This window comes from Anomalospiza imberbis, chromosome 5 (assembly GCF_031753505.1).
Source record: "Anomalospiza imberbis isolate Cuckoo-Finch-1a 21T00152 chromosome 5, ASM3175350v1, whole genome shotgun sequence".
Lineage (NCBI taxonomy): Eukaryota > Metazoa > Chordata > Aves > Passeriformes > Viduidae > Anomalospiza > Anomalospiza imberbis.
Window position 1 is genome coordinate 71,980,051 of NC_089685.1, and position 27,973 is coordinate 72,008,023.

The window sequence follows — 27,973 nt, forward strand, 5'->3', positions numbered from 1 at the left end:
TCATACCAGTGTTTTTAAAACCAAGTATCATCTGTAGTAATCACTCCACTCTGCTTGGAGCTCCTTAAGACTCAGAGAGCAACAAGTAGCATTCTCCAGTAGGTAAAATGTTGTTGTGCTTACAACAGAAGCAAAGCAATGGTCTTAAAATTGCAGTAAGGAGCCCTCAGTTAGACATTAAGGCCAAACATCCAACAACAAGGATGACAGACCCCTGGAACAGGTTGCTGTGAGAAGGTGGGAGAATCACAGGAGCCTCAGACCAACAAGATAAAAATCTGTCAAGAACAGCTATAGCTGAACTGTCACAGGGCAGACTGGGTTACCTCAGGGTCCTTATTTCCAATGATTTGCTGGGAAAACCTATAGAAAAGAGGAAAGTACTGTCACCGTTTCTTAAACACCCTGGGCAACTCCCTTTTGGTCCCGAGTGATTCTGAGGGCGATGGCAGCTGTTCAGTGCAGAAGGCAGCTCTCAACAGAAGCAGTGCAAGGGCGAGTGGAGAAGTGTGGCTGTTGACTCAGCCTGCACGACGAGCTGTGGCTCCAGAGCCTCTTGCTGTCACAGGATGCTCAGGAGAGAGGCAGGGGTGGCATCACTGCCCACCACTTGCTTCCAGCAGGGATGGGGGTGCAGCTTGGGCCATGTGAGCAAAAGGATCCAGAGCTCAACTTCTTTGGGTTTTACAGCACATGTGAAGATGCAGCTCCCTGGCCCAGAGAAAAGCCCCCAGGTGCCTCCTCTTTATTTATCCCTGAATGGTGTAAAGGGCTGCTGCTCATGTTTGGCCTTCTAGCAGGATTCCTGTTTAACATTTCGGGAGAAATCCAGTGTCCCACCTGCCTCACCTCCTCCTGGAGCCCCTGACAGAAGCCAGCATGGTTCATACCTGGAGCTTCAGCCCTTACTGCAGACCTTATTCTAACTTGGCTCTGTATCAAATGTTACACGTGGAAGAAAACACTAAAAATACACTTGCACAAGCCAAAAGAAAGCAATAATGAGAGTCAAAAATAGAGCTTTTTCAGCAGGCACAGGGTGTGTACAACCCCAGAAACTCTACCTTTATTTTAGTTTTCAGCTTTCTAAGAGTGCGAGAAAGTTCTGAGAGAGTGGGAGAGTGCTTTGACATGCACACAAAGACTTGTTCCTTGGCAGAAAACGTGTTGCTGGATTTGCTACGATATCAAGAGCTTTACTACACTGACCTCAGCTCATACACAGTGTTTCCTAAAGTTATATCTCTCTTCTGATTTCCCTCCTTTCTTATTTTCATTTGGAAAATATGTAGTCAATAAATAAAACATTAGACAGGCTCCTAAACAGAAATAGGCATCAAATCACAGAAGAGGAGTGGGTGAACAAAGCAGTGGCAAAAAAAGGGGAAGACTGAGCTTAAGGCTGCAGAGAAATCTCTTCTATTTGAAATAATGTTCATAGCATTTTCCCAGCCTATGGTGAGTTTAGCCATGCAGCTAGAAGAAAGGTCATGTAAACCAGAGCATCTGAATCAAGCATACGATAGATCATTTGTAGTCTCACAGCAATGAAAGGAAGTTTCCATATAAAGGTCCCTAACAAACCTGAATTGCCATTAGGGCATGACAACAATCTAACTAAATACGGAGTATAAATCCAGGGACTTTAATTGAAGGGATCGCCCAAAATATTTATGAATTATGTTGAATTAATGAAAGAACCAGTTATCATCTCTGTCTTCTCATGCTGCACTATCATCCTTGCAGAGTTCAAACAATGCTGAGGGTACTTGAACACATGCTGTTTAAGTTGAATTTGCCCTGAGCAGCCTAGACTGTAGGTATCCATAAGGGAAAAAAACTTGGGATGGGGATTTCAGCCTGTTCCTAATGTGTCCATGGAGCTCACCCTGCAGAAGCCACCAAGAAGCAGCCAGACAGCGGAGACTCATGTTTTCCACATACTGTGGAGCTGCAGGGATTAAAGCCTTCTGGTGAAAAGCTTTGTGTCCCATTGGTAGCACCTCAGCTTTTGTGTGCTGGTGGCAGAAGGACTACCTGGTGTGAGGAATTGCATTCCCACGCAAAAATTTTAAATCTGAAATCTTAATTTAATTTTATTTTTCCTTTAAGACTTCTTTATTGTTCCAGGACTTTTGGTGCAATTTATGCCCTGTTATTTGACTTTATTACACAAGATGCCAAGATTTATGTTAATAGAGGAAAATGCATTTAAAATGTCTCCTAATATATTTCCCTTGAAATACAGGAAGATTACAGCTGCTGCAATAAACTCATAATCTCTGAATGCTAGAATGGAAATGTTTGACATGAACAGGCTGCTTTTAGAAATGAAATATCTGCAGCAAGGACATGGAGAACTTACAACTGACGTCTGGTTGTGACTGCATTTGAACTTTGTGCGCTGTTTGAGATTCAGAGGGGGGAAATGTTAACTTTTTACACATACCTCAACACTTCTTGATGTCAGCCAGAACCAGAGGCAGCAGAATTCCTCGGGAGAGACTGCTCCCATGTCAGTTTGGAGTTGGCAGGAGCCAAGTGAAGTCTGGTGAGAAAGTCTGATTCTTCCTATTTTCCAGTCTCAAGGACTTCCATGGAAAATGAATGCTAGGGAATGCATACAGAGATTTATATCTCAGCTGCAGCACGATGTTGGAAACTCTGGAATGGTGTGGGACAACTTTGGGAACAGTTGGGTTTGAGTCAGCCCTGAGTTTGTGACATACTCTGGTTAAATATGTGGCTAAGAGACCTTGGAAGTGGTAAACCATTCTGCCAGCCCTTACTGCACTAAATTTCATCCCTTTCAGAGTGCGGAGGCTGGCTGCTCATGTTACTGTGAAGTAGCAAAAGGCAGTGAGATGAAAAGAGGTGGTCTCTGACCAGGTTCTCTAGTCTGCCACAGCACTTTTATGCCAGCTAAGATTTTACTAGTTTATCTCAATGTTAATCTGATGCAGTGGAGCAGAGACTAGGTCTAGGTTTAGAAAATCTGGGCACACTTGAAATTAAATTATCAGAGTGGAACTGTAGTTCTTACTACTGTTAGCAATCCTTTGGGCTTAAATAAGATGAAGCCCATTTTTGTACCCATGAAACTCCTGCTGAACTCTGCTGGCATTGACGGGGCAGTGACTAATTGCTCAAAGTAAATTACCACTGCCTGCTCTGAATTCCTTTTGCTAAGGATCTAGATCCTTTTGATATACATAGGGTTATTTAAATCATCCTTTCAAAAATGAACGTCAGAGGGTGGGTCTGAGCATGACCTCCACGTTTGGACTGGCCTTGTCATAACAGATATTTCACTTACATCCTAGGCATTAACTGCACAGTGTATTGCACAATAAAAACGGTACCTTTCCCTTGTCCTGGAATACTCCACCAGGAGGAAATTGACCACAGAGTGGTTATATAGCCTGAAGGAACACAACAACTTTTGTGCAGAAAAATCACGGATACAATTCTGCCTATGTCAAGAGAAACAAACAAAAACAACACCCAAAACAGCCCCCAATCTGCTTTAATAATATCAATAATTTGCTATTTTTTAACAAAGGAATCACTTTAGTGCCGAGCTTATGAATATGCTCCATGCCAGAAACACAGATGTCAAAACTGAAACACACCACAAACCAGCCCAATTAAAGGAAAAAATCTTACATTCTTATCATCTCTTCACATTTCCATCCAGTTAGAACAACAATCAGTTGTCTAGTTGAGACAGCTGCCAGTCTCTAGTTGAAACAAAGGTCAAGGTGGTTTCAAAGAAATCAATACAATTCATGTGCAGTTTTCTGTGTAACTGAAAGCAGAATTTCATCCATTAGGTATTAAATGAGAACACTTAAAATAGGAAATATCAGACTCCAAGCACATGTATCATCAGTTCCTATTATATTATACCTCTTGGAGCCTCCCAGCACAGTGAAGAAACAAACAAGTGTGGAAAGGAATTTCACAGTCAGTGAGGAGAACAGCATCTCTTCTACTATTTATTATTTATTATTGCCTTTCCTGTATAGAACCACAGAATGATTTATTATGTTCATCAGGAACAATATTTTTATGGTTTTAATGTAAATTCCTTTTTGTGTTCGCTTTGGGCATTTTGTGTGTCTTTATTCAATAAAATCTAGAGTGAGTCTTTCTCCCTTTCTAATCATTATGCATTGTCACCGTTATTTTGTTTATGCTATAAAGGGCTTGGAACTGGTTCTTTGCTGTATACAAATGTGAAAGAAACTACAGTCCCATCCCTCAAAAGCTCAGGAGGAAAAATACTAACATCTTTGGGTTCATCCCTTTTATGGAAACTAAAATTAGCCTTTAATAGCTTTTAAAGAGAAATCACAACATTTTGCTAAAATAGTTATTCAAGCCAGGAAAGGTACTCAGTAGAGTACCCATGGGGGTTTTATCTCACTTGCTAAGACTTCTGAAAATGTTTTGTTTTCCACTTTGAAGGGATAAACTGAAAAATATTTTGCTATTCCAGTAGTGCTGGGAAATATAATTCTTCAGTCCTGAGTTTAAAGAAAAGCCCAGGGTAAAGCATCTATTAGCACAATTTATCTAGTGCAGCTTGAAGGCAAAAATCCCAATGTTAATCAGGTCTGCAAAATTGCTATATTATTAAGTCACCAAAGGTCTTCATAATAATAGTAAAACTAAACAAAAAGTATGCACATAACATGATATCTGGATGAGTTTTGCAGTTATACTCTTTTTTTGGGGGAGCGCTGTGTTTAATTTTGTTTTTTAAAAGAAACAGGGGATCTGAATATTGAAGTGTTTCACTTGGAAGCTCATTAGATGAAGTGGAATAGAGTAAAACTGAAAAACCAGTGTGTTTATACCTGTGAATGTCCTGGTCATGACTGCAGTGAGAGTTGAGAGCTCATCTTTCAGGGGAAGCACAGCACTGCTGAAATCCTGTTTTACTGTGTAATTTTCTCTCATCATATGAACTTGGTTGTACACAGGAATATTTAATACAAAATATGGCTAATCAAAAGTCAATTTACGCTAAAGACTGCTTTTTGATGGCAAATTTATCACTACAACTTTGTAGTCCATAACAAAAAGGAATTCTCAGGTGGGAAGTAAAGACCTTCCTTTTACTAAACATATTCACTGCAATAGCATCAAAGGTATTAAGGCCATTTTTCTCAGGTGGAGCTTCACAGAATCAGATCCAGAGCTAAATTGCACGGTGTCCACCTTCTGCAACCAATGAAACTGATCCCTGATGTACAGAAACTTATTCATTATCAAGAATCTGCTCTCCACCGTCCATAGAATACAAAAAAGTACTGGGGTCTTGGAAAAATAATACATGATAATGTATTATACATATAGATTGTATAATAGAATCAAAGTAATTAGATTAAGATATAATGGACAACCTGAATGCTAAATGCTTAGAGCTTGTTTTCTTACCAACTTAGCAAGCATATTAGTAACAAAGAAAATGAATTGGGTGTCTGTTAAAACTAATATTAAAAAATGATTGTCCCATTAATTTCATGCACCTAAACATTTACATTATATTTCATGTAAATAAAGCTTTTACATGCAAAAGGTGTGGAGATGTAGGCTCAGAGTGTCAGCAGATAGCTTGGTTGGTCTTTGAGCCTAATCTCTCCTGTCCTTAGTGCCCTAGCAGGTGTTAGCCTTCTATGTGAATAGTGTGTTAAAAGAAAAATTGCCTCATCCACAAGTTGTTTTCTATTTCAGATTAACAAATATGTAGAGCCTTTCAAGAAGACATTGCACTGTAGAAACCAATAGCAGATTGCTTTGATAGAGTGAAAGTAAAAGAGACTGGGAACATGAAAATCATCAGCAAGTGCCAGAGCTGCTTCTTCAGTCAAAAATTATTCCCTGGTTTAAGTTAAAAGGGAAGACAAAGATTGCCTCAACTCTTGCCACATGTGTCAGAGCATTTTTAAGGTATAATAGTATATCAAATAAGGTATAACAGTATATTAAATAAAGCACAAGGTATTTTAGGAGTATTGTCATACCTTGAACACCTGCGTGTTGTCTGATGAGCACTGAATCAAGCTGACTTAGCAGACAAATATTCTCTCTTTGTCTCAGCCTTGCCGGCTAGGCAGTGATGTTCTTGTGGGTTTTCAGGGGTGCTTTGCCTGGAAAAGAATGGATAAAAGTATGTGAGGATATGGCCACCATGTAAGTGTCAAGGATTCACAAAGGGGAGTTGCCATAGCACATTCATCCTCATGGGTCTGACAAGGAGATAATCTAAATATGCTGTGACTTCCACCCAGAACTGAATGCCTGAAATGCCCATTCTAAGCCCAACTTACTTATTAGTTCTTCTATTTTTAATTCGAGAAAATGACTCTCTTTTTGGAAATGGCAGCTGAAAACCAGGGGAATGATACCAGTGCACCTGATATTTAGATTGACTGACGTGCTCTTCTGATGACCTGTAAGGAAAAGTCATCCCCCTGCTGTTTCACAGGGGGGCTGGGTGCTGTGAACTGCAATTAATGCTGTCAGAGGAAGCAGACAGTTCTGCCCATGGGCTGCCACTTAGTGGTGTAGCTTTCACAGCTGCAGAGTAAACAGCTCTGTAGCACAATTCTGGGGGTTGATTCTCCACCAGGATAATTATTCAGACACTGAATTATGCACACAGTCCTTGGTGCACCTAAGTCTCTGCTCCATGTGCATACTGTCAGCTCTGCACATCCATATTCCCACACAGCCCCACAGCCCAGAATCAGGTGGGATAATTTAGTTATGGCTGCAAAACACTCTCCATCCAAAACACAGGGCTTTGGGGGTGATTCACAATTGCCCGAACCTCTGGACTTTTCTCTAGTTTTTATGAAACAATTCTCTTCTTTCTTTCAGAACAGACTGCTGGCTGATTTGACAAATGGTTTCAGCCTCCCTAAAGCTGAATTTTCCTTCTATTGCTATCTTGTTTACAAACTTCCTTCGGTTTCTACCTCCTCTCCTGTCCCTGGGCTGATGGTGCAGCAAATTGCTTCACCCAGTCCATCCCCATCCAGCTGTGGGAAGCTCCAGTCACTCCCCACAGTCCATTCCAAACAGAGCCCAGCTGAGCTGTTAGCATAGGTGAGAAGAGGCTTCCTGTCCTTTCCCCTCCACCTCGTGTGGTAAATCCTGCGTGGGAATATTTATTTCCCTGTTACTGCAGGACACGAGAAAGCACGATGCTAGCCGCTGCTATTGTCACGGTACAAGCACTAATTTATTGTAATTTATTTTTTCTGACCTAGCATTTATAGCTTTCCAAAGGTGACAGTGAACTGGAGGGTGAAAGTGCCACCTCTCCAACGACACTGGACAAACTGTCAGTCCGTTAAATTTCTTCACCTCTATGCAGGAATGCAAAACAATAAGTTATTTACAGAAAGCGTGTGAGAAAGTTTGCTACAAGAACGTAAACTCAGAAGGCTTTGGAAAAATCTTAAAAAACCAGGGCGACATTTCCCTGTTGATTACGGGAGGTTTTCCTGATCTCTGCTGGGTTCCCAGGATGGCCACAGCAATACATCCCTCGCCACTGTCCAGAGCCTGCAGCACATGATGCTCCCAGAGCACTGCGGCCGTGGCTGGCATGCAGCACTGCCTGCAGCAGCTCAGCAGCCTGTCTGCACATCTGCAGTACGCGGGGGACACACACACTGCTGCTTTCTGTGTCCTGAGCAGCAGGAAAGACGCCCTGGGCTGAGCAGGGTTGGACTGCAGGCCTACACAGAGCGTGGGGCTGCACGGTGGCCTCTCATCTTCCTCGGAGGAAGGCCACAGCTGGCTCTGGGGAATGCTAGGGTGGATCTCCAGACACTCCTGGCCCTGCTGAGGGCACATCCATCATGGTCTCTCAGGGCTTGGAATGAGAAGGGCTGGGGGAGGGAATACCCGAGCCCTGCAGCTCCAGGGCAGCAGCCACATCCCAGGACAGCCCTCACTCCAGGCTGCTCCTTGAGGCAAAATGTCAGAGCAAGATCTGTGGGTTCCAACTAAACTGATGAGGGGAGTGAAGATAAAAAGGGAAACAAAATATTTGCAGCTGTTGGAATGGGAAATTTCTGTGTCGTTCAGACCTCAAAATCAGATTTTGTTCAGGCGTCAGCACATGTTGCTGCGCTGGTTTGTACAAGACACCAGATGCTGATCTGATTTGCTTCACAGAAGCCATTAACAATCCAGGAGATTTAGGAGGCTGCTGATAAGAGAAGGAACAGCAGCTCTGTAAAATTGTCTCATTAAACATCAAAAAGGTTGAAATGGGAGCTTTCATCTACATTTGATCTCTGCCTAAATATGTGGAGTGGTTGAACCTGACCATTTTCCTGAATAATAAAACTATTACATTAAACCTCTCAGAAAGTACTAGATTAATTCACCATCCTTCACTGAAGAGGCAGTTGTAGAGACTTTATAAAACTGCATTTTTTTTTTGATGTTAAAGCTTTGGAGGCTACTGCTGACATTTACTTAGGTGGTTTTAATTAACTAATATTTTCAATGCACCTGAAGCTGTTGTCAAAAGATTTTTTTTATGTATGCTGTATCAGCAGACCTGAGCAATAATTCCACCTGAAGCTAACAAGGTATAAATGCAAGTTTAGAGAGCAGTTATAGTTAAGTGTAAATATTTTCCACTTGATCTTCTAGTTTTTTCAGTTCTGCCTAACAGATCCTTTCTAAGTTGTGCTGGATCCTCCCTTTGGAAGCAGTTCCTCGGATGGAATTGCTCTAGGCTCCCTTTGAATGGAAGCACTAGAGTACTCCACAGCAAGCTTGCTGTCATTCAGTGGGAACAGCAGAATTCAGATCAGAAATACTCTTAAAAGGAGATACTACAATTAAGAGTAGCTTTTTCCAAGGAAAGGATCTCACATTTCCTGCCCCTGGGATCAAAGTCTGTAGTTTTCTGAAATTTTCAAAGTGGGGAGGTGATGCTGTTCTGAGTTTTTATTAAGGTTCTGGTGGGTTTAGGTATTTGCCACAAGGCTTTTCTAAGTGGCATTGTCAGCACAATGGCAAAGGCTAACATTCAGCTTGCAATAGCTGAAATGTTTCAGTATACTCAAGTGATTTAAGTGCTTTGGGGGTTTCTACCCTAATTCCTTAAAATGTCACTTATAGCAGAAGAAAGTACAGCAAATACACATAAGAATAACATCATTTACAATTAAAGTGTAACTAAACATTCCTAGGGATGGATATAAACCAGAACAATTGGATCCAAACAGCAGCAGCCTTTCAGACAGACTGAAATCTGGTTACAATCTTTGTAGCTGAAGCATCTCTCTAAATATCCCTGAAAGGAATGCATAACAACTGCACTGTAATATCTGAGTCACCTTTCAGCTAAGGAGCTAGAGGTGCTGAAGACAGCACTGAATATTTGGATGTTAAGGGCACCTTAGGAGCTGTAAAATAAATAGCCAGTTTTGGGATAAGTAAGGGAAAAAGTCAATAAAAAGTTCAAAATTCACGTGTTTGCTTCTGAAGCTACAAAAGTGTTGAACTGTGGACAAATAAAATGAAGCATTTACCTAGATAAATGGGAAAGGAGACTGAGTCAACCAGATGAGAATTCACACCATATTTGTATACATAAGGTCCAAAAAAAACCCTCCAGAACTGTTCAGAGTATATCCACCCTGTCAAATAACTTCATCTGCATGCTTTGCTCCCAGATCTGGTCCTTTAGCTGTCTGCATGGGATGGAGTAAAACAACTGAATTCTTGCCCTCCCCTCCAAGTGGGATTCAGGGAGTTGTTTCCTCTGGACAGTGCCCGTAGCATGGGACAAACTGCTGTTAAAAAGAAACAGCTCTTCCTATGGGGCTGATTGATACCATGGGCTGAGGGCTCCAGAGAGTATCAGCCTGAGTGCTCAAGCAAGGAAATTGCAACAGAATTTTATGGAATCAGTTATTTCTACTGACAAACTGAAAGATGCAGGCTTATTTTCTACACACTAAAAGGCTTGCTGCGCAGATTGGATAAAGCTTATGATTACAGATACCAAAGATGAGCTGACATGCTGGCTTTTGTACAAGGACAGGCAGACCTGTCTAGAGTAGAGATGAGATAATTACATTTAGCTGTTCTACTAAGCTATTTCTCGTCATGCATAAATATAGCCTGATGAGGAATTAAACTGGGGCCATACTATGAATTTGTGCAGTTTTTCTTTAAACAGGCTCACCTACATTTTGCTGCCTGTTCATTTCGGTATCTCTTCATGTCACTGTGCCAAGGATAATAAAATCACCTTTTTGGGAGACCAAGTGTGAGCGTGCACACTGATCACATACAGCAATAAAGCATTGGTTCAGTGGCTACAGGTCACTAGGGGTCACTTCAGAAACCTTTTTGTCTCCATCAGTGGTGCACACGTTGAAGAGACAAGCTGCACCTTGTGGCTGTTTCACAGAACAAAGACCACACAGGGCTCTCAAAGATAAAACAGTTACTTTGTAATGACACTTAATGTAATCATCAGTGTTTATCAACAACAATAAAATGCACAGTGATCACACATCAGGGGAAGACAAGACTCTTAACTGCAATTTTATCCTAATCTGGCTGAGCATGAAAGGATAAATCAGTGAGATTTTAGGACAGGCTGATATGCTTTATGTGACTGCTCGTGTGAAAGAAATAGGAAATAATATTGCCAAAAGCAGTAGCTTATCCTGTTGAAACTGGGAAGATTACAAGATCTTAGAGGGTATTATTAATAGAGGGTGTTTAAGAAAATAATAATTTGTTCTTGGGAAAAATGTCAGAAAATAGAGGACTGTTCATTTTTAAAATATTTTTGCTGTTTTTTAAAATTATTTTGGTGGTTAGTAATGAAAAATGAAAATATTTCACTTTATAATGGAAAAGGAATATGCTTCTGTTAGGAAAAAGTTTAGAATATTCTGCAAGCTAGTTAAAATTGTCAGTGAAAGAAGAGCAACTGAAAACAAACAGGCCTGCAGTTTTCCTCTGTGCTGGTACAGAAACAGACAAAAATCATCAGATCATTTCAGCTGGGAAAGACCTTTAAGATCATTACATCCAACCATTAACCCAACAGAGCCAGCACTAAACCAGGTCCCCAAGTGCCACAGGCACAGCTCTCTTAAATACCTCCGGGGATGGTGACCCAGCCACTGCCCTGGGCAGTCTCTTGCAGTGATCAGCCACCCTTTCTGTGACAGCATTTTTTTCTTAGATCCAGTCTAAAGTTCTGTGGAGAAACTTGAAGCCATTTCCTCTTTTTCTCTCTACTCGGGAGAAGATCCCGACCCCCACCTGGCTTCACCCTCCTCTCGGGGAGTTGTAGAGAGCAATAAGGTCCCCTCTAAACCTCCCTTTCTCCAGGTTAAACAGCTCCAGCTCCCTCAGCTGTTCCTCATAAGATTTGTGCTCCAGCCCCTTCAGCAGCTGTCACCCTTCCTTGGGCACACCCCAACACACAAAACAATTCTTGGCTTAAACAGAGCATTGGACTGGCTCAGAAACTCACCCCCATTCCACCATACTGGTAGTAAAAGCAGCGTTTCTCATTTCTTTCTGAACGAGCTTTCATTCTTGTAAAGGCTCTGCACAACTTCCAAGTCCATTACTTTTATTAAATGAAAGGCTTGTAATAATATATGGCATTAAAAGATAGGGGGAAAACCAATTCTATGGATCAGAGTCTGTCATAGCCTAAAAAAAAAAAAAAAAAAAGAAAAGAAAAGGCACAGAGTCCATCTTCTCTGAGTTTGGAAGGTTTTCCTAAAAAAATGGAGCCATGGAAGACAAATGAGCCACTGACTGTAAGGAAGAGTAATTCTATAATAATTAATATCGCAGAAGACAGAGAGTCAGCTTTTCCCTGAACATTTTAGAAGTTTCAAGATATATCACCCCTGCCATGACATTTAGCTGGGGCAGAAGAACCCACTCCCACTTGATGATCTGGGAAACCTCATTAAGCCAAATTCTGCTCCTTGACACATTCCCAGGAGCTGTTCAAAGACCAAATGGAGCCCTGCATGCAGCTCAGGAGGCCTGAAGTTTTGCAAATGCTTTACCACAGTATAGTAAAGATCCTGGAACGTCTTGCATTTTGCAAGTGAGGAAATGGAGACACAGACAGAGACACCGTGGTCCCCTCCCACACTGTTTGGAAGCAAAGATAAAACGTGCTTCACACCAGAGGCCACTCATTCCATCTTTAGATCGTGCTATTGCTATTTGTAAATATTTATCCATTTCCTATTCCAGATTTATCCATTTCATATTCCAAATATGGCTGATAGTGAAGGCTTTAGTAACACAAATACGTTTTTAGTTTTATTTTACTACACATTAGTGATGGCAAGACCTTTGCACTGTAGAGGCATCTTCAAGATCCCCCTGGCATGGAGAAACCATTTAAAACATGCAAGATAGAGTGTTTTAACCTGCACATGCTGTCTGAGTGCTCACTTCCACACTGTGAGGAATTCCTCTCTATGGAAAACATCCCTTGTTTGTCATGAAACAAATGGTTTCACAATCTGACACAAAATAGAGCAGAACCATGAATTGACTCGGCTGAAATGAATTACAAATTGTGAAGGAAGTTTGCTGAACACTAGCAAACACCATAAGCCAGGTCCCAGTCTCATTCTGTGTAATAAATGTTTGGTAACAAAGCAGAATAAAAGCGAAACATCTTCATGCTTGTAGGATTGTAGGTAAGAAAGAGGTGCACTAGGGAAAAAAAAGGGAAAAAAGGAAAAAAAGTAATTTTATGGGAAAACAAGTATGGAGAGAAAAAATACATCGTCAAAGTTGGGATGCCCTATTGCAGAACTGAAGGAACCTAAAGATAAAGCAGCTTCATGAAATCTGAAAATACAGAAAATAATTTTTCTTAAAAATCCATCTCCACCATCTATCTCATCATGCCCTTGGGAGTTGCTTATGTATTTTGTCTGCATAGAACAGAGTGAAATTCATCTTTGGAGTATTTTGCTGCTGGCTGGGAAATCAAGAAGATGCTCATAAAGAGAAGCTACTAAGTGCATTTCTAACTCCCTGGGCTCAGCATTTCAAGTGGGAATGACTAACTTTTAGCTAAAAGTGAACTGGAAATTTCATGCTAGGAGCTAAGAAATGGTATGTGGGAAAGCAGCAACAAGATTATTCCACTTTTCATCCTTGGTTCAGATCTATCCCACATGGCTGTTGGTCAAAAGCATTTTCCCATCCAAATGCATCTGGAGAGAAGCCAGGACACTGGAGAGTCATTGCAGCTTGTGGCTGCCTGCACCACATGCTAACTGGTCTAACTGGGAGTTGTGCTGCTGATTTGAGCAGAGGGTCACACATTCTCTCCAGAGTGCTCCATGCAGGCAGGGTGTTTAGGCAAATGCATCTCCAGTAGGAGCAGCCAGAGAGAGCAACAGGGCTGTCACTGAGACCACGCCAGCAGAGCTCTCTGTGTCCCAGCTCCAGCCCCAGGTCCAGCATCAGCCCAGCAGAAAGGCATTGTTTTCCAGCCTGAAGCCTCAGCTGAGTTCTTGAAAAGCTCCTGTGGGTGGTGGTCAGGCCACCACTGTGATGGTGCTTCAGCCTGTCCTGAATCCGGGACAGTGGCCCTGGCTCTGCAGTTTGGGCTGTGTGGCACTGCTGTCCCTGCCACCCCAGCTCCTTGGAACACATCTCTGCCAGCACCTTCAGGCAGGGAAAGGCCCCTTGCTGGTTTGTGAGGGTCAGAAGATGCTGCACACAGTGATTTTAGCTGTTTGTGTTCGCTGTGTTATAACAAACTCTGAGGCAATAATTACTTCCCTGAGGTAATATAACTGCACTAACAGCATGAGAAATTTGATCTGCCCGTGTCCTGGTTTTGGCCACAGCTCATGAAATCACAACTATCAAATGCAGGGCCTGGATAAAAGGGCCATTCTCCTCTACCTACACAGCTATTTTTGGTTCTTCACGGCTTATAAATAAAATAATCTTTGAGAGTGAAATTGATCAGGAGTTCTTTTCCAACCACATGGCAAGCTCTTGGGGAGACAAGAAAAGTCAAAATAATTTTTGAATCACAATTCTGGGTTTGAAGTATTCAAAAATGAAGCCATGTTCCTACAAAAACAGATACACAAATACTCTGAGTTTGATCTTCTCCCTGGAGAAGCATTCATAGCCTCAGTGATTTCCACGGAGTTATGCCAAATTACACAAGCTGGATATTTGCTCTAGGCCATTCTGCTATCACAAACAGCAGCTACATGATAAGGATCACAACATATTTCTGAAAGGAGGGCAAGTGTCACTGACAGACTGGTTGCAGAAACGTCATTCATTAATAAAAAGGTCACGAGTGACCGCAAGGGATACAAACAAAGTATTTCACTTTTTTGGAGCATCATTTTGAAATCCTGTTAATTGTACCTATCAACCATTTTCCTAGCCTTTTCCAAGGTCTGTCTTCCTGCAATTTAAGGTCTGTGTTTGGAAATCCAGGTTAGAAAGAGCCTCCCCTTTCAGCCTCTAAGCCTGAGTACACGCTGGGAAGGTGAGGACTAAAGTTGCAAGGTGAGAGGGAACCTGGGCATTGAAAGGTGCCTCAGACCAAAGAGCAGTGTGTGCAAAACACAGGTCTGAGTACAGCAGCAGCGTTGGTGCTCTAAAAAGTACATAATTACCTGCCCAGGGAATTACAGACTGCATTTTGAAGCAGCACACACTTAGCAGAGTGAGCCCATACAGACTAAATGCATGAAGTGTTACCCAATCCAGAGCACAGTAGCATCCTTAGAAAAAAGAGCTCCAAAGAAAATTATGGCAGAAGAGATGCAATCTCACAGCATCAAGCATGAAATGATTGAATACTTGACTTCCTCACTCACTCCTACCTTAGGCAATGAAAGCAATCTTACACTACAGGCTGAGAAGGAACATTTATGAGAATTGTGGAAATAAATCACAGTGTTTTACTTGTCCATGGTGTGCAGGTTTTTCTCAGAATCCAGAAAAAAAATTTTTGTTCTTGTTCCAAGCACAAACAAGGAACGTGTCCTGAATTAGTGCAAACTTTTAAGTCTGTTTTTCCAAGATAAAGAGCTGTAGCATAATTAAGAACACTCTAAAGTCCTGCTTTAGGGGTCACAAAAACTGTCTAACTCCTTGATTTGGACAGCAACAGAGGTGAAGGTCTCCAATTCTCACACAGTACATAATCCAAAATGAAATTAAACTGTAAATCAATTGCAAAACACTGAGGATTTTATGCCATGTAACTTTGCCCCCTCTTCCACCCAAGTGATGCTAATGAGCAAGTACGAATGGGCAGTACCAGAATCCACGCATGGTAGGGATAGCCCCAAAGTATTTGTACAGTTTTTCCTGTTCCCTGCCTGACCTGCTCTGCTTTATGTCAGTGTCTACATGAAGGGGGAGGATTTGTCTTTCTGTGCCCTGGTTTATGTAGTGTCACAAATGCTGATATTGATCTCTTGCAGCCAAGGTTTCTGTTTGATGTCGCCAGTGTAAGAGCACGTGTGTTATTTTCATCAGGGCCTTTCCAGTCACTTGATTCATTTGTTTTGCACAAAGCAGGATTGTAACTGGGCAGTGAGAAGGGGGAAGTTGTATGTGCAGAGTAAGATTTAGCAATTCCTATATTTCCTGCAAGAGGCTATTTTGAGTTTGGGGGAAAAAGGTATCTTGCCAAAGCAGAGGGCAATGGCATCTAACTTTCCCATCCACTGCTTGTAAAATATTTATCAAATAAACTTTTACCTTCTCCCTTCTTAATTCCCAGATAATTCTGGGACAGAGTAATCTTGTTCTGCATGTAAATGTCACTCCTCTCCCAGTGAGAGAAAACAACTGCCTTTGACAAAACAGCACATCTCCATTTTTCACAACAGCATTGCTTTCCCACTGGTTGTTTAAGAGGCAAAACAAATGTTTTGCCTGTGGGAGCAATTTAAGATGAGATGAACTGTGGGTATTGGCCTCTCAAAGGTCATCCCAAGCTGATGTTATAACCTTGTTCTGGTGGTTTGTGAACTTTCCTGTAGCAATATCCATAGAAATGGTTTAGTTATGGATCATCCAGCAGGATTATGAATCTGTGCCACTGCCACAGGTGGGTATTCTCCTAAGTAGGCTCTGACTCACTTGCCATTTGCATTCTTGGAAGGAGGAAAATCCTTAGAGTTGCAAATCAAAGGTATTAGTAGTAAACAACTCATACACATCTGCAAGAAGCGGGAAAAAAAGTAGAAATCCCAAAGTTTCAAGATTACCTCATCATCCTCATAGGACCAGCTGAGCACTATTACAGGGCCATAGTTACTCCAAGGCTGTGGGATGCAATTTAGGTGCCAAGTCCCATAAAAAGTCTCTTGTGGAGGAGATGTTGAGGGGCACTAAGACTAGGGCTCTGTTTCAAAACCAGAGCCCAACGTGCCTGCACATTCACGTTCACGTGGGAATGAGGGGCGCCCATTCTCCGTGTCCAGCCAGGGCTCTGTGAAGCTGCTTAACCAGAGTCACCTGCTGCCACCTGGGACAGCTGCAGGAGGCTGGCTGGTGTGGGACAGGACCTGTCAGTGCTTTTCTAAGTGACTGCTGGAGCCTGTAAGGCACTACAGGGAATTTCTAGCACCACTTCGTACCTGAACCGAGCCTCCCCACTGCTCTTGTGCAGTTCAGACAAGCAGCAAGCACAGCCCAGGGGGCAAATGGCTCTGGCTGCCAAAGAACTGAGCCAACAGCATGGGTTCTCTTAATCAAAATCCTTTCCAAGGCAGAAATTTGTCTGGCAGAAAATTATTTCCTCCCTGCAATTGACCTAAAGTAGAGTGGGAACAGGGCATCTCTGTGCCCTTCTATTTTCCTGTCTTAAACTTTTAGACATTCTCTGACACCAGGAAACAAGGAAAATTTTGAAGTTCTCTGTGGGGAGAGGGAGTCTACCTCAAGGTCTAGAAAACAACTTGATATCCTGAAATATCGAGCTGTGACAACCAGCCAGCCTACTTGCCTGTCAATTCCTGTCCTTTATCTTCCTCAGATATCCTCCTAGATATCATTGGAGGCCGCATTTGAATAGCAACGACATTTTTGACATTACTCAGGAAGAACAGCATCATTACTCTAGTGCTTTACAGCCCCCAAAGGCTTGAGAACCTACAGGCGTGGTGGTTTGCTGTGCAGCAGGTCCCTGGTGTCTAATCCTGCAAGTAAATATGTGACTCATACATCCTACAGCAGTGTGGGACCATCAATACCAGGCATTTCTTCGCTCAGCAGAAGGCCACGTTCATGTGTAGCTGACAAACACAGGTCTCTGGGCAATAAACACTCAAACCTGAAACAACCCAAGCCTGAAACCAGGAATTAAGAGCTTTGCTGTTCTGTAGAATTTCGTGTTCCAAGGTGGACTGTGTAGTCGGTACATCAAGAGTGGCCCCTGATGAGAATTATGCTGTCTGACTTCCATAACAAAAGTACATAACGAGTATTAAATAAGCTTTGTTGTTCATGTCTCTGTATCCTTTTAAGGCCAAAAATTATGTTCACTGTGTCAGGTACTGTTTCCAGTCAAAATGCTTGACAGGTTCTAATTAGTGCATTCAAAGGGGCAGTTTTAGCACACTTTCCCACATACTGCAGTCGTGTTCCAGGCCTAAAACCAAAGGGGGATTTTGCACTGTAAGAACATTTGGCTCTTTATCTGTGCTCTAGGTTACCTCGGTGTTACATGTTCTTTCCTGGCAAAGAAGAATGAATTTAAATGGGAAAAATAACAAGAATCTTTCAGGTAGAGGGCTGCATCATCCTGGAAATTTTTTTTCTTAGCAAATAAAATTCAGTTATCTTAGCCCTAGCAGAGCTAGAAAGAGCTCAAGAATACATAAAAGCTTCTGTGCACTCATTTAATTTCCACCTAAACTATTCACTGCTGTGATGAAAGTCAAATACAGCCTAGAGATCCCACTACAGAAGTACCACTAGAGACTCCAGCATTACAGGTACGTTGACAACTGCAGCATAAAAATCCTGCTAGTTCACAAATTAATGGTAGCTTTGGAAACCAAATTCTAACACAATAGCTCTTCAGGGGACAGTCTGGAGGAGGAAAAGCTTTTTAATTTGGTTTTGACAAGCTCATTTTTTTCCTAAGCCCCCTTTTTGCTAGCATCCACTTCAAACCTTGCACTTTGAGAGTGCTCTCACTCTAGTACGGGTTTGAGGATACATGGCACATTTCAAACCTTTAATCACAGCCACTGAACAACGTTCTTCATTACCAAATTCAAATGCAAACAAGACAATTAAAATGTCAAGCTCCATGGGTTGCACTGATTTTCTAGAACAGCCTCATGCTCAGCTACAGCTTTGACAGGGATGTCTCCTTACAGTGTTTGCTCTTGCCTTGCCCTGTTCAGATCCTTGGATCGATAATCAACATTCAGAAGCAAAAGCTCTCAGCCTCAAAGATTTTATCAGTTGTGTGCCAACCCTGGTGACATCCACAGGGTGCAGTAGGTGTAACTTTCCAGCAAACCCTCAAGCTCTGCTGCTCAAGAAAACACATTTCTCTATTATAGGAACTGCCAGTCTTCCACTCCCCTGAGTTAGCAGCACAGCAGCTTCTCCCTGGGATGAATTTCCTGCAGTGCAGCAACTCTTCCAGCTTCAGTTCCTAACTAGAGTATAAAATTTAAGGAGAGCTGAAGCCCAAAGCAGGAGAAGCAACATCAAACAAGATGGGCAAAGAGTTCATCCTCCTCAAACCTTTCTATACTGGAAGAGAAATAGGCACTTATGCCACAGTGTTTTGGTTCCAGGGTAAATCTTGTCCAATGGATACATTAGACAGGTTTAGGGTCTAACATAAAAACTACTATAATAAAATTATACTGCACAATAATTCACTCTCATCATAATTCCTACTGAACTCAGAATTGAGATTAAAAAAAAATCAGAGTGGGGCACTACAGAAAATTAGAGTTCACAGTAGACTCTAGAGTGCAGGATAGATAGTCATTATGAAAGGAAAATAAGAGAACATGTAATTGTGCAGGGAAAGGTGAAATCTAGTCACTTCTTCATGTTTCTCTTAAGTTACAGTCTGAGAACCTCACTCTCTGAAAAGATTAGTAACTAGTAATATGCAGTTCATGCCAGTCAGGGTTGACTGACCATTTTCCCCTCTGCTCAGAGCCAGTGAGATCTTGACCTGCTCCTCCCAGGGCTTTCAAAACCCAGGCATGAAGCAGCCAGAGTGGTCACTCCCTCCTTGTAACCTCTTTGTAGACAACTGGAGAGCACAGAAAGGCACCCAGAGTGCTCTCGAGTTCTGTCACTGCTCTTCTGGGACTCGTCGCTGAGAGCAACCCCATTAAATGTGGATTTTCTCTGGCATCCAAGAGATGTCCTTTGCAACTCATAGCTTAAAGGACCAGGAGGCAGTCTGGGACTTGGTGACCATTGAATTGTATATGGTCCCTTTTTCTGTGTTACCCCTATGCACAGACATGAACCATGCACCTGACTCCAATTTTGCTAAAAAAAAAATATATATATATATATATATATATAACCAAACACATATCAGAAATACACAGGTAGATTTTAAGGTGAGGTACAAGTATAGAAAAAGATTCTTGCAACATCTAGACACATCACTGCAGGCACACTATCGTGAGCCTACTGTTTTTACCCCACCTGCCTTCTGAGTTTTTGGCATTCCCTCGCTGTCATGCACCTTGCACTGCTTGTTGCTTTAAGTGAATGCTATTGCTGAAGGAGAGTGATCTGATGGCAGATTGAAGGAACATTTAATCTAGTCAATTCTTACTTTGAACTCCTGCTTGTCAGATCAGAGTGCGTACACAGCGCAGCTGCTCCTCCTGAGCCTGCACGCTGTACTTCACTCAGGGCTGCTCGAAGGTGCCAGGACAGCTCGGGGCTGTGCAGGAGCATCTGGGGGCTTTGCTGCAACTCAGCTCTGCTTGCACAAGGAATACCAGAATCCTAAGGAAACCTGCTGTCAGGAAAATTCAGTATTTTTCCTCCTGATCTCACTCAAAGAAGCATGTGAAAGAATTAAGGAAAAAGTAAGGAAGTGGAACTTTCTAACTTCAAAAGGGGTGCTGAGCAAATTCAGCTCGCAGAGAGGCTTCAAGTAACAGAAACAAATAGATTAGTTTGAATGAAACCAGAGTGGCATTCAAAGTAAATCTGAATGCTCTTTTTCCTCGGAGAACTATAATTTGTGAGTGCAATATACTTTGTATTTTACAAAAAAAAAAAAAAAAAAAAAAAAAAAAAAAAAAGTAGGCAATAAAATCTTAGCTTTACTAAAAATTTAGCCTATGCAGTAAAATGTCACAAAGTAGCATTACCTGATGGAGTCCAGAACTGGGGATTTCTTTTTGTGTCACCTCTGCAGGGTGGCTTTCAGCAAATCATGTCTCGTGCATATAACTCATGTTTATCATAAAATGGTAGAATGTAGTCTTCTAGTTAATAAATCATCTTGCAGAACTGTGGGTGCAAAAAAAAAAATTAATCTTAACAGCTCATACCAAATGCTTATATCAGCTTGCTTGTATAGCTGAAAATATCACATGGATAAAAGCAACATGCAATTAACCGGAAAGCAGGAGAGAGCAATGGCTTGTCAGCAATAAACTGGCAAAATATTTTGGGAGGTCTTGCAGGGTTTAGGAACCCAAAATTTAGCTTAGATGAAATCAAGGTCATAGCAGAATGAAGGCAACACAGACTCTAGGTAAGAAACTCAGAAAATCAAATCAAAAAGCTGAAACATTGTATGATTGTAAAACACAGCAGGATGCACTTGGACTTTTGTGAATGGAAGTTTACATTGAAATAGAAAGAATGTAACAAAAATATGAAGTATAAATGTTGTTTCAGTATTTAAAATATAAGTGCATTTATGCAGGGCTTTCTTTTATTAATCTCATGGCTTGCTGTAGGCAAAATGGGTATAGTGGAAGAAAGAGGACAACAAACAAGAAAAAAAAAGATGAGATCAGTGAGTGAATAAGTAACTAAAAAAAAAAGGATATGAATAATCAGAAAACCAGCAATACTAAGAAAAACTAAAGCTATTCTCTAAGCCTTACTCTTACAAAACCCCCTTTTTATAAAGGGAACACACCAAGAATTTTATTTATTTGTTTACTTACTTTAGACTATTCTAAATGCTATTAACTATAGAACAAACATCGCTGTGTTGTTTGTGGAAACCAAGTGAAAGAATGCAAAGCAAATATGCAAGTAAACTAATAACCAGTGTTTATTCAATTACTGTTTTGTGCAAACAAGCAGAGTGATTTAATATCAGTTTGTAAACATCTTACCCAAACTGCATTTCCAGTTGATCATCTGCATGCAAATCAGTTTAAATTAAGCACATGCAAAACCAGGCCAAAACTTAAAGGAAAGAGCCCTCAAAAATTCAATAAGAAGGGATGGAAAAGGATGAAGAAAATCAAGGAAAAGATAAAAGCAATTGTTCAAAATTTTCCTCACTAAACAATGTTAGAAAACTGTCAGCCAGAGAAAGACACACACGAAAAATCTACTCATCTTGTATAAACTCACTTGTGAATTGATAATATGAGATTTTAAACAAGACTGTCTGCCAAGAAGAGAAGTGGAAGTCCCAGCTGCAGTTAAATATATTGACTACTGCTCCTCTGGAAGCAGCAGAGCCAAAGCTCCTCTTTGATGTCTCCCAAAACATCCCCTTTGCTGTGGCTCTTCCAGAGGAGACCACCTGGCTCAAGGCAGGCTGAATTTGGAACAGGGCGGGGGCTGGAGGTTTTTAGGGCTTGCAGCTGTTTCATTCAGGTGCTTGCATGAGTGGGGAAAGGATCTGATTGAGGAAGGAAGGAGTGTCCCAGGTGAGGATCTCCTTTCCGGCTGCCAGGGAACTCAGGGAGGGGAAAAGGGCAACAATCGCCCTCAGCTTATTGTTATTCTTAACAATTACCAAGAGAGAGGGTCTTACAGAGCCCATTGCTGGCCTCACTCCTGTGAAGGAGGGCAAAACAGAGGAGAATCTGCTTTTCAAATATCAAGGTTTTTATCTTTGATGAACAAACCTTGTAAACTGTAGCTTGTAGTCAGGTATCCCCAGCAGCAGATCTGCTTTCCTGGGTCAGTTACAGCATGCATGAGACTGAGCACATCCATCCTTTACTGAAATACTTGCATTGTTCCCTAGCCAGTTTTCAGGTTTCTGATTTTTTCTACCCAACAGATATTGCTCGAGCAACCATTCAGCTTTCCTATTAGATACTCCAAGGATGGAGAATTTTTGGGGCATGATGAGGTACCTTATAAAAGGATAAAGCAGCTGAGTAATCTGTTTTTAGCACTTCCTCTCAGACACACATGCCCCTAATTCTGTCCTCTCTCCTGAGGTGCGCAGCCCCAGAGGCTGGTGCTCTGAACCCAAGGGGAAGCTGCTGCCCCTGGAGGTGCCCTTCAGCATGTGGCTATGGCCCTGGTGGCTGGGCTGGCCAGCTGCTCTGCTGCACGGTGCTTGCTGTGTCCCACATCTCCTGAGAGGAATCCAGGCTCTTCTTTTCAGTCTACCTCATGCTGGAAACCTCCCGAGTGCTATTGGATTCTGTAAGAGCTGACCTTTAAAAGTCAGCGGTGCAATTAAGCAATCTGGGCAGCTCTAGGCCAGCAGCTCAGCTGGTCCAGGAGAGGCAGGAGCCAGACAGATCACTCCTGACTAATGTCATTACAGGAGGACAGGAGGGGCACCCAGACACTAATTAAACGGCAGCAGATCTGCTCAGCAGGCTGCTGTGACTGAGTGCAAAGCAGAGAGACAGTGCAAGACATGACAGAATCCCTGGGCTCTGTCCACTTCTGTGTCACAGCCCTTTCGGGGGGTTTGATGCCAGTACTTTCTCACACAGCTGGCACGAGGAAGGGAAGGTGTCCAAACAAAAGGGGATCCATCACCGCCAATGCTCTGGTCTGAAGGCCTCTGTCCTAACTGACCTTGTCCAAATTAATGCATTAAAGCGCTTGCAGAATGGAAGGAATCCAGGCGGTGCGGTGAGGGGATTGCCTTCTCTATCTGTGTGAAACTCCCTGCTCTGCTTTCAGAAATTTCTGCGTGTCAGAAGCAGCCCTGCATGCCATGGAGCCCCTGAAGATCAGAGGGGTCAGTTGCTCAAGTCTCACACACTGTTTCTTTGCCATAGGTCAGGAGCCTCTGGCCAGTGCTAAATGGTCACTTCTCTCTCTCCCTGTCCCATCTACTCTAGGTATGGAATCAAACAGCAAAATAGGAGTCCTGCAAAAAAGTGAACCTTGCAATTCTGTTGGAGTGTTTGCTTTTCCTGGTGTGTCAGATGGCTGGAGTTGTGGACTGGCTGCTTTGTCCGTCTCAGTGTTTGCTGTCCTTTCCACTGGGGTTCTATTCACATTTCTTGTTTCTTTCTCTCTCTCCTGCTCACAGTAAATTGCCTCTGGTTCCATGCAGACCTTTTCTGTTAACAAATGAAAAATCTCAGACTTAAAATTAACTACTTTTTACTTGTGTCAAATAGGGCAGGCCCAAATTTGGCTTTTATTTAGGCTGGTAAACTATTCACTCTGCAGTACAAATGCAAGTCAAAGCTGATAGGTGCTGATTCTTCTGGCCCCTCATTTCTCTCACCTTTCTCAGAGAAGCAAAGTTTTCTGAACAGTTGCCTGTGAAAGAGCCACAGGCTCCACATTTACTCACAGAGAGCCTTGGGCTGCCCCTAACCTCCCTACAGTATGCCAAAAGGACCCTTTTGCATTCTCAAGGAACCCAAATATCTTTCACGTTATTGAAAGCTGAATATATTCTTAAATGTGGGCGTGAGCTCCTTGCAACTCTTTACCCCAGGGATAGAGGTGGGGGTAGATCATAATTAATCCAGATTATAATCCAATGCAGGAACCTAATCTATCAACTAGGCAAAAAAGTCTTGGAGAAATTACCCTTGTGAGGCCAAAATAGCAAACAGATCCCTAACACATCTTAGATATCAGCCTAAGATTCCCAGTTTTCTTACGTTTACCTGATTGTGCAGGTGGCCCAAATATATGTTTCATGTCTGTTAAATAAGATGGGTGCAAAGCTTGGGAGCCAATTTATTTAGACTGAAGAACCTTGTTCAAAATCATTTAAAACTTCATGATGATTTCCCAGCTAAGGCTATGGAGTGCCTCTCTTACTTGTCTTTTTTTTGGGGGGTACTGCCAGTAGAATTTACAGCTGAAAAATATACTTCTTTCACTTGCAGAAAAACACTGTTAGCATGATTACCTCTGAGGAAACAAAAACCTCTGAACACTTTGGTGCTTGCTCCTGATTTATTTCTGTGGTTTGCACATCTGCTCTTCTGTCCCATATAATATACTCTTGTTCATCCAGTTCCAAATTTATGCACAAAACTTCTAATTACTTTTAAGTGGAAGCTATAGGAATAATTATATATATTGATATAAAATCTACCATGAAAGTCTAAACTGGCACAGATGCAGCAAAACTTGCAAAGCTAGTAGGGGGTGTACCTCTTCTTGGAAATAATAAAAATGACAGAGAGTTAAAGTTATAAACAGAGATTGAGGGCCAAAATTGTTACTATGTGTATGTTTCTAGAGCTGCAAAAAAAAAAAGTGCCAGGAGAATTGCTGCTTCGGGAAAATCTAATTAGGTCCCTATTTGCATCTGAAAATCTTCAATACATTTATGTTTATGATAAATGAGAATTTTCAGCTGAGGCTAATGTTGGAATTGGGCCTTCGAAAAAAAAACTAACCTCACTGAAACAATGGGGAGATCTTTCAAATGCTTTTTAATGATTTCCTAATCTTTTAGGTTGGTGTCATCCAAAATTTTGACAACCATAGACCAAAAGATGTTGTAGGAATTTGCTCAGATTGGGCTTTTGGTGACAAATATACTTTATGGCCTTACAGAGCAGTGGAAAGATCAATTTACCAGGGGTAGGTGGAAAAGGCCCATGATCTGTGCAGCCCTGCACCAGTGACCAGTTACTTATCAACCCTCTTTTTATGATACTTTACTGACCGAAGGAGGGGGAAAAAAACCCCAAAATTGCATCAACTCAAGTCCTATTGGAGAGAAACATAAGAAAGTTTATCTGCTGCCTAATCTTTTCAAATGGAATGAAAGTCAGTTTGATTTGACATAAGTCTTAGCCTCGTACTCTGTGTGGGTGGATCACAGCTGACTTGCCTGTGCTGGAGAAGCAAGACTCAGATACAGAAATCCAAAGACCTGTGGGAAATATGGCCAACACTGTTTGGATGAGTAAGAGGAAAGGATACGAGAACATCATTACTAAGAACTAGCTCAAACCTTAGTTAGCAGAGAAATTTTCATATTTTTTTGTCTAGTGGGAAAAGAAGGTCCTTCTGAAAAGGGCAGAAGAAATATAGATCAGGCAGAATAAAGGGGAAGCTTGCCATGAAATTTTACCTAAATTTGAAGTATTTCAGGTTTTCTTTCACAAAACAGGAGGGCTCACTGAGAGGGAAATAGCCTGAAATGGCAACATTTTAATGAAAAAAGTTCCAATCAAATCCCTACAGGCAAGGGCAACATAATGGTAACAAAACTCATTTTTCTTTACATACTTTTTCTACTTCCCTTACAGAACTTCAACTACCCTGCCTTTTGCCCTTCTCCCCAGGCTGTGATTTCACTAAACCAGTGTTTTTACCATTTGGCACAGGTTTCTGAGTGCCACCACTGGGGATTAATTCAATAATTGCCTGTTGTGGTTTACAGCACAGCCATCTGCCATTCCTCAGACACTCTGGTCATGGCCAGTGGCAAGAGAGCTTCGGTCTGGTGGGGCAAAAACCAGCTGAATGTGCTCCTAGCCAGCAGTTATTGTCCATGTTTCCTTAGCTCTGTGGCTGTGGATGTCTGTGGGATGCTGTTGTACTCCTCTGTTAGGCCATGTGCTTTCTTTAGTAATTAGCTTGAAGATCTGCAGGAATGACTAAATGAGGGCTTTGGCTTAGTGAGAATGCCACAGGTAAGCACTTGGAGTGATGCCTTGGACCAAAAGTGGACACTTGTGAAGTGTCTGCTTCCAAGGGGTGTGCCAGCAGGATCCACAGCAAGTGCCTGAACCCTGCAGCAGTTCCTGGGGAGTGGCTGGGATGCTCCCCAGCAGCACCATCCAGACACTTGTGGAAGGCTCAGACACACAGGACAGCAATTAAAGATTAGGGAGAAAGAGGTTTTGAGGAGTTCTCCACCCAAGAAGTCAAAACTTGGCATAGCAGTCCTTTTCCCACTGACTTTTGAAGTGTTGTAGTTTAGCCAGGTTTCACAAGAGAAAGGCCAGGAGGCAGCCAATCCACACAAGAGCTGCTGACATATAGCAGTTGTACTTTAATTTACATGCAAGATGATTTTCCACGCACAGGCAAGCTTTTCCAAGCCATGAACAGCATAGGAAGAACTTGAAAAATCAGTGAAATATTTGCAAGAACCCTCACACAGAAGACTTTGGAGAGATGAGAAGCTCTTTCTTTAGGAGACTCCACTCTACCATTCAGGAATTTAAGCTAAGCCTCCTTGTTTTTAGCTATTGCAAGCATGGGGATTTCAGTCTTAACTTCTTTCTTGTATGGTTGGGTCTGCTGCCCATATCAATTTGAGAAGATCACTTTTCTCACTGCATCTAAACAACTCCCTGGGGAAGAAGCTTCAACCTACACGAAGAAAAGCTTTGATGACTCCAGTAGGTTGTGCCTCAGGCTGCATTAAAGAAAAGAAGAATTCAGCACAAAAGTCATCCTAGAAATATACCCAGCTGCATTGAGCAATGGCAGGGCACTTCCCAGCTGCTGCACAATTTAACAGCCCAATCCAAAATAGCCTCCTGATTCGTGTTTCACTGGGAATAATTTCAGTGGCATGTGAGTTTTCTTCCCTTTCATTGTCCGCTTGATTTCCAGGAATGTTTTTCTTTTTTTCCAGCACACAGCTCTCTGTCTCAGTGGTTTATCTGATCGTAGCTTGCACTGGGCCTGCTGCTTCTCTGCTTTCCCAAATTCACAATCCTGGTCTTATCTGCCCAAGCAATAAATATCTTTATATGTTGAACTTTATCTGCTTAAAATGGCAGCACATTGTTTGCCCCTTTTCTGGCCAGACCGTCTTCATGGCTTTAGAGCAGTGAATTATTCAGCTCTTCTTGCCACTCCTCTTGGGCTAAACCCTGAAGAATGGGAGGGAAGGGAATTCAGAGAATGGGGTGGAATAACAAAATTCCTGCTTGAGCTCTGATCCCGATGGCAATGGCGAGAGCAGGAGTTGCTGCCTTGGCTGCTCGCGCTCCAGAGCAGCAGGTGGGGCAGACAGAGGAGCAGAGCAATGCTGGGTTTTACTGTCCCCCCCTGGGGCTCCATCACATCTGCCCTGGGTGGGTGAGCAGGAGGTGCCTCAGCCCTCCCAGGTGCTCTTCCATCTAAAGATAAAGCCTCCAGGGCAGGGCAGTACTGGTGAGTAGAGTTTAAAGACCGTATCTCTTCCTCTATATGAAACCAAAACAGTAAAGAAGGGATGTAAGACTAGTTTAAAAAATAACCACTGCTCCTGTAAAAAAGGTCAGCCAAGCTTTCAGCTTTGGCTGAGCTCAGCTGGAGCTGAAGGGTTCCCCCCACCCAGAGCAGAGTCATTTTTGAGACCATAAGGCTCATCTTTATCTCCTGGGGAGGCTGGGCCAGGATGCATCAGGAAAGTTTAACATGCCATCTAAATTTGCTTCCTCTTTTAAAAGCAGTAGAGAAGCAAGAGTTATAGGCTATTCTTGCAGTCTCTAAACAGCTTCCAAAGGTACATTTGTGAAAGCATTGTTGCAGCATCCAAGTGCTATTTATA

At 42.2% G+C, this 27,973-nt stretch overlaps 2 protein-coding genes and 1 long non-coding RNA gene across 4 annotated transcripts in view; 1 reads left to right on the forward strand and 2 right to left on the reverse strand.

Moving 5' to 3' along the window:
* Nucleotides 1–27,973, forward strand: part of RERG (RAS like estrogen regulated growth inhibitor) — an 88,873-nt gene that overhangs the window by 34,775 nt on the left and 26,125 nt on the right. The window lies entirely within an intron of this gene.
* Nucleotides 1–27,973, reverse strand: part of CALD1 (caldesmon 1) — a 311,531-nt gene that overhangs the window by 3,512 nt on the left and 280,046 nt on the right. The gene's annotated exons all lie outside the window — the stretch shown is intronic.
* On the reverse strand, nucleotides 1,096–21,943 carry LOC137474896 (uncharacterized). 2 transcript variants are annotated; one of them, XR_010999548.1, is made up of 6 exons: nucleotides 21,401–21,943; nucleotides 20,424–20,505; nucleotides 6,033–6,158; nucleotides 3,363–3,473; nucleotides 2,437–2,610; nucleotides 1,096–1,814 (listed from the first exon to the last, which is right to left on the reverse strand). It is a non-coding gene; the product is annotated as an uncharacterized lncRNA (long non-coding RNA). The 2 variants fall into 2 exon arrangements; XR_010999547.1 differs by lacking the exon at nucleotides 21,401–21,943 and having other exon boundaries at nucleotides 1,097–1,814; nucleotides 20,424–20,582.